We start from the raw sequence: 8,015 nt of genomic DNA, 5'->3' as shown, positions 1-8,015 counted from the left end.
AAAACAACGGCTGAGGTTTCATCTCTACGTGGAGTTTTTTTTACTCCCTATGTGGAGACTCGTATCTTTTCTGCGTGAAGGTTCTTTTTCTCCATTTAAAATTTATTTTATATTTTGTACTCATATTTATTTTATTAGATGAGTTATTGTTAGATGTATAATATATTAAATCTTGTGTTTTGTCATAAAAAAATAAATATAAAAATAAACAATTAAGACTTGTACTAAAATTTAAATTTCATATTGTAATTTTTGACACAAATAGACATGCAATGTGGAGACTATTATATAAATGAAGAATGTCACATTTAAAAATAAAAGGAAAAAAAAAGAAGAAAAAGGAACGCTCCCTGCATACAATCACTATCAAGAACTTTTATGGTACCAAAAAAAAAAAAAAAAAGAACGCTCCCTGTATACTACCAAAAAAAAAAAACTCTCTTTTTGTCCACTTCAAGAACTTTAATGTAATTTTACCTCAACATATAATTGTAAAAAAATAAATGAGTGAGAATTGAAGGATCCAAAGAAATTAGGTAGATGCTAATAAAACACTCATTTTTAAACTTTATAAATTATTTTGCATATGTATTAAGTATTATTGTATACTAAGAGTATTAATAATGTATAAATAAAATCACCCAATTTAAAATTCTAATAATTTTCTAGTATCTTTTTTGTTACCATAACTTTTCTATTTAGTTTAGTTGGATAGTATATTTTCCATTTATAAATTATCTTTTCTGTTACCCTATCTTTTCTGTTACCCTAAAGTGGTTGTGGTTGGATAGTATGAGATTAACACACATGTCGACATGCCTACGAAATGTTTTCTAATCTTGATGAGGTAGAGATGTATATTAATAATTTTTTTTTTTAATAATGAACTACAATATTATTTTCTACCAACATAAGAAGTAAAAAAATATATAAAAAGTTTTTTGAAATCTTATGAGTATGACAATTGCCCCTCCTACTCCACTCTAGGTCCATTATTGCTTCCTTGATCATTATTGATATATGCTTCATGTACCATGCGCAATTTTAAGATTACATCAAAAAGGAAATATAAAAGATTGTGTAACATGTGCAAGTTATGTCATTTGTAAATTTCATCATTACAAATGACATAATTTTTTGTGGGAGTGCTAATTAAAAATAAAATTTGAATTATAACCGAATATCAAATCACGTATAACTAAACAACTCTTAAATTGACTCAATGTAATTTTTATTAGAGAAATGTAAGAGACCCACAACTTACACACCCTTAAATTCGCCTACAATGATGTGACGAGGTTGTTGAACTCTACATAATTGAGTGTGCGATAAATCAAAAGTTGACACTTAAGACTTGTTTCGGTTAGTCACTATATCAGCCAAAAAATCAAAAACTCACTACAAAAAAATCAACTTCTAGTATCAATTTTTTTGTCTTTTTATTAAAAAAAAAAACAAAATAAAAAAATCACTAAAAATAAATCAATTTTGTAAAACAACCCTAAAACTGCGACATAATTATGGGTCAAATTGGAAGAACTTTATTATTGATTTCAAACATTTTTCTTTTTAATATCTTGTTTGGGGCCTTTTTTATACTACAATTTTGATAAAAGTTGTTTCTTTTTTTTTTTTTTTGGGTCTTGACTGATGAAGATTTTATTTTATTTTATTTATTTTTTTGTCTTGATTAGGTCATAATTTCATTTATTTTTTCAAACCTCACAATCCAAAAAATAAAAAAATAAATAAGAAATTAGACAATTAGGGAATATAGAGAAGGCTGATGGCAGCTTGTTTTTGGGATATCCGGTAACAGCCAGCCAAACCTGCCCCAACCGATTTTATGTAATGTTACTTAACCCATAATGTGGACACCCAAAAAGAGACAAAAAAATAAAATATCGAAAAAGAATAATACTATATGCATCAATTAGTATACTTACTAGTGTACCAATTGATGATTTGACATAATTCAAAAGGTTTTTGATATTTGTAATTTGTATAATGATTAAGATTAACAATAATGTCATAACTAGTGTTGGTATAGTTGTTAGTACATTAATTAGTGTATATTGCACTACCGATAAAAAAATCTAATAGTTGAGTGAGGGTGATTAATTTTATGGGCTTTGAAAAGAATGTTGAGCAATTATATATTTGGATAAATTCTAACGGAATTACGGTGGGACGTTAATATAATAAATAAATAAAATATAAAAATAAGCACAAAGAAAAAAGGCACATACAACGATTATCGCGTTACATCAAGCTATAAGTTAAACATAAAAGGACGATGAAAACAATCCTAACTTTCAAAATATAATTTTTGTATCTATCATGAACACCTCATTACCCTAACCTAGGGTGAGTGGAACCTTGTAAAAAGATTATCCAGTTTCGGTTAGGCTGATGTACAATTTAATTACACTTTGTTTGATTATTTTTCTCACTTTAATTTTTAATTTTTTTTGTTTATTTTACTTTGACCTTAAGATTAATTTTTGTTCAAAATTAGACAGCAAATGTCACATGACATAAAAAATATATTATTATATTACAGTTTAAATTTTTATTAGAGGTATAAATTACATATAATAAAATATTTTTATAACACGTGGTTGTCAATGTGTTATTGTTTGTTTAATTTTGGATATAATTTCATTTTTGTGATGAATTGGGAAAAACTTAAAGTATGAAAGGCCAAAGTGAAAAGAAAAAAAAAATATATATATATATATATATATATTTTGCAAGGATCAAAGTGAAAAAATGATCAAACATAAAATAGACAGTGTAATTTATCATTTAACTAACCTTTCTTATCTTTTTGTGCATAATTGAAAAGGATAATAATAATAAATCTTATTGATTGGACTTATTTACTTATTAGTCATGAGTGAATTTTATTTTATTTTATTTTTACCTTGGTGAATATTTGAAGCTTTGAGATTTTTATCATTTTCCGTTATTATGCAGATATACTTAACCACTTGGATATTTACTCAGCCACTTAAATATTTTGTGCATAATTTAAATGTTTTTTTTTTTATCATTGCATATATCATGTTTCTTGTAACTTCAAAATTTTAATTTTCTGATTTTCATTATTTTTTAAAAAAAAAATTCTTCAATTTGTACTTTTGTTAGGGTTTTCATGTATTCTTCATTTTTATAATTTCCATCCATTTCACTTTCTTATTCTTTTGTTCTTTCAAACTTCTTTCATTATGTCCATTTTCAGTTTCATCATCTTTTCCATCTCCAACAATGATTCTATTAAAATGTTCTTTACAAAAATGCATCTTTATCAAAATCGTGAAGCTAATAATCATTTGCAGAAGATTGTTTCACATGACACTACTAGAAAATTGACTTTTTGCGACTATTTTTTTTTTACGACTGCCTATTTGGCCATTGAAAAAAAAAAATAGAGTTCCAATTTATATTTAACATTTATTTCTCATTTTTTTTTAATTATTTATTTGCTCCATTTCCTTAGTTTTGCCCTAGCTTGGCTCGCTCAACCCCTCTCCCTCTCTCTCTCTCTCGCTCACCGATATGAATCTCTCTCTCCCTCTCGATCTCAATCGATTGATCACTCTAAAAAGGGGAAACGCGTCCAAAATGCCGACTTTTCTGACAACTTTTTCAATAAGATTTTACCTTGGATCTAATACTTTATACCTAGTTGAAATAAGCTTTTCACCAATTGTCTCTATTATTTACTGCTAATAAACCAATAAAATAGAATTTCCTTACCAATATCTAATCATTTTCATAACCCAAAAAAAAAAAAAAAAAATTAAACACAACATTTTTATTTTCCTATTTTTTCCCACTCAAATCCAAAATCCAAACCAAACTAAACTTCAATCCATCCCCATATGTTCAATTCACAGGTCCTGATATGTTTTAGTAAATCTAGAAATTTTGATAACCTACTGCAAATACGATAAGAGTAAACATGTTTATTTTTAAAAGTTATAAACATGTTTAGTAAAACATTATACTATATTTTATTTTATTTTATACATATACAAAAAGAAATTCTAAACGCCAAGCTGTCAACGTGTACAGAAATTTTTAGGTAATTTAGCCCACATAGTTTAATCATCTTTACATACGACCTGGATACATAATTTAGGTAATCACCAAAACGTACAGAAAGGCCCAATTAAAACCTTTTGAGAATGAGAGTAGCTGCCCAAAAATTTCTGTTTTCACTCCCTAAAATTTATGTTCTCACCAAAAGGTACAAATGCATTTTCCTGTTCTTTGAGGTCCATTTGTTTTTCTATTGTGTTAGGTATATCTTTTATCTTCATTATATATGATTCAATTCATTTTGCAACACAATAAAAAATCCAAATTTAAGTGAAAATTTGTTGCATTTAAATTATTGTTTTCATATAATTTTATATTTTTAAAAATTGTGTACTGAATTTTGGTAAACTATGAAGTAACAAAATCATTTATTTATTTATTTTTATCTTTTTCAGTTCTTGAAATGATTCCTTAATATCTTAATCTGTATACGCAAATTTTAGTAATTATGTTCAAACAATACTAATAAATATAAAAAATAATTGAAAAAAAAAGTCTTCAAGAGTTTAAAAGAACTATTCATTCTCTCTTGCACTCATTTTTATACAAAATTTACAATTTTTATAAGATTCTTATTATCTGTTTTAAGAGAATTTAAATTTTTTATTTTTCATTATTTTTGTAAACATTTGTCTGAGAATCAAAAAATAAAAACCCTTCTCAACTATTAATAATTCTACTCATCTTTAAACTCATATATTTTTATCCTTCAATTATAAAAATGCATTATTTTCACCTCTTAAAAAGAATACCATTTGTCCTATCTTAAAATAACAATAATAATAACATTTGAACAAGTTTTATAATTGGGAGTCAAAGTATATAAGTTCGTAAATAAGGAGCGGTAAACTAATATTTGCTAATAATTAAAGTAATCTTGGTGTAATTAACCAAGAAAAATAATATCAAATGCTCAGGCTTTACAATTTAAATAATGCTAGGAATACAAAAATTAAGTATAGAATCGGCCACAAAGGTAAATAGATGAATACTTTTAAGACTTGTTCGTGAAACCTACTTTTACAAGATCTTATCTAATTTTATTTTTTGGGAAGAAAAGTGTAGACACCCCATTTTTGACCGACCTTAAGACTCAGTCATCATCGGTTGAGCGCTCGGTGATAGTGCATGTTGTGCTCGTTTCGAGGTTTCGGAGTTTCGACTGAGAACCTTGCCCCCGGACCTCTGAACTCTTTGTGCTTCAGCCCGGTTTGCGGACGAGGGCTTGTTTCTCTTCCCTGGAGGGAGGGAGTGGTCTGGTAGACCATGTCTTTGTGATCGTAGATCACTTTTTGTGGTCGTAGGCCACTTTTTCTGTTTGGAGACTAGTTTCTGATTTTTGGAGCCTTCGGCCGCGCGCCTTGTCTCGGAATCGCTTAACGTTCTCCGTTTGGCGTGATTTTTGAACCACACCTTGTTTTCTTGGCCTAGAGAGTCACTGTGGTTTGGGAGACCACTTTTGTGGTCATAAACTACTTTTGGTGCTCGACAACTAGTTTTCGAGGCTCCCAACTGCGCGCTTTGCCTCCCGAACTTTTGTCTTGCATCCGTTTTGGTTTGTTTTTGGTGCAAACATTGTTTTCCTTATTTGGAAGGTGGTACAAGGGTGGGAGACCAGTATTTCCCCTTGGAGACCACTTTTCCTCCTGCCAACCAGTTTTATAGTCTGACAACTAGTCTCCCTGATCTTTGGACCATCAAAAGTGGTCGGCCACCACACCATTTGCTTGTTTTCATCCTCTGGACTTTCTCCCACCATGGCCGACCAGTTATTGTTTTGAGAGACCACCTAAAGTGGTCGGCCACTTTTTGTCATATTTTTGGAGATATTTTCCTCCATACACGTGTATGGAGGGATTGGTTTGAGCCTTAGCTCCTTGGAGAAGCTTTGCCTTTTGTTCTCTATAAGAGGGAGGCTCCTCCTCCCACCTCTAGGTTTAGAAAATTTCCCTAAGAGTTATACATATAGCTTTGTCTCTATATTGCTCTTGTTCTTGATTTTGTGGTTCAAAAGTGTAGTTTTACCACACTTTAACACACAAACACACACTCAAACACCTTGCTTGTGTTGCTGACGCTTCTTGAAGTTGTTTTTGGTATTCTTGGCCTGGTTTAAGCTCAAAGAGGTTGCTAGAGTTGCAGCTTTGAAGGAGGTCTTCAAGGGTGAGTCTTTAACCCTTAAATCCCCCATTCTTGCTTAAGCTTTTAGCCTTATTTTCATACTGTTTTAAGCTTAGCTCTTAACTGGAAAAAGTTCTATTTTTTCATGTTTAAGAAGTTTGTTACAGGTCACTTTTTCGTTGGGGGTAGTCTACCCCCTCTTAGGCCTTGTTAGGCCTTGTTTTGAGCCATCCCTTTAGGCTATTGTCGTAGCCTTTGCATGACCTTATACCACTGAAATCCAGCGGATTTTCAGTGGTGAAAAGGTGGTTTTGGAGTCCTAAATAGGAGAGGGTCATCCCCTCTCCTTGTGTCTTGTTTACTTGCTTTATATGCCTCATGTTTGAGCATCTTTGTTGAACTTATGTTGGCCATATCTTAGCTTGTATTTTGGTTATTTTGCTGAGTCATGTCACTGTTTTTACTTGTTTTGGCCACTCCATGCATGGTTTATACACTTGTAGTGTAAATTTCATAAACTAGTCTTGTATGCTTCATGAGGTAGCATGTATTTCTAGCTTACGTTGAGTCCATTTCAGCATGTTTTTGGTGATGTTTTTCCATTTCATACCTCTGTTAGGGTTTGGTTTGGTCACCTCTTGCATGCCTCATGCACTTGTAGTGCAATTCTATGAAATAGTCTAACATGCATCATGTTGTAACATGTCATTCTAGCATGCTTTTGGCTTAACTTCCATAAGCTTTTGTCCATGTTTTAACATGCTTTAGCTCTGATTTGTGTTATTTTGGCCATGCATGACTTGCTTCGTATAGCCATGGTTCAATCTAGCTTGTTAGCTTTGTGCATCAAGTCCATTAGCTTGCTTTACTTGGACTATTTGAATGATTTGGTATCATTTCATATGTGATTTCAGTCCATGTTTCATGCTCATGCACTTGCATTTATCACTCATTCAATGCGTTGGAGGGTTTGTCCCTTTATGCCTTAACATGAATCATTGCGTATGCCTTCATGCCTTAGCTTGCGAGCCATCATTTCAGTGCTTATTTGGGGTTATTATGCCATGATATAACTCTGATTTTTGTTTCTTAAGTCATCCCATGCTTGGTCCTAATAGGTGTAGTGTAATCCACCTTATTTGCCTTGTATGCATCACGCCTTATGCCCCTCATGCTAGCATGTTTTGGCTTCCTTCCATACGTGTTTTAGACTCATTTTGACATGTTCTAGGATTTTTTTGGGTTGCATTTGCCATATTCTTCATGTTTTGTATAGCTATAGTACAAGTGCTCTTGTTTACTTCAAGCTTTGAGCACCATAGCATGCTCCATTTGTGTTGTATACATGATTTGACATCACTTAACATGACATTTCAGAGCATGTAGCATTGCCATATTCCCACTTCATTCACTCTTTAAGTGTCTTTAACTGTTGTGCATTTGTTGCCTAGTTTGTGGCCTAGCTTGTATGCTTGCATGCCTTGGTATTTGAGCCACCATCTTAGCATGTTTTGGTCCATGTTTAGACCTATTTCAGCTCTATCTGTGGTTGGTTCATGCATTTGTGCCATGTATTGCATGTCCTTAGAGTAATCCTTTTTGTTAGCTTTTATGCTTTAGGATTCTTGCATGCTTTACTTGCTTTGTTCGAATGATTTGGCATCATTTCTTGTCTAATTTCAGTGCACTTAGTGTTGTTACACTTGTACATTTGTCACTCTTTGGGCACTCTTGAGAGCTGTGCTCTTAGGCTTAGTTGGTTGGCCAATGCATTGTGCATGCATGCC

This window comes from Camellia sinensis, chromosome 12 (assembly GCF_055761805.1).
Source record: "Camellia sinensis isolate YWXY chromosome 12, ASM5576180v1, whole genome shotgun sequence".
NCBI classification, from domain to species: domain Eukaryota; kingdom Viridiplantae; phylum Streptophyta; class Magnoliopsida; order Ericales; family Theaceae; genus Camellia; species Camellia sinensis.
This window is presented reverse-complemented; position numbering follows the sequence as displayed.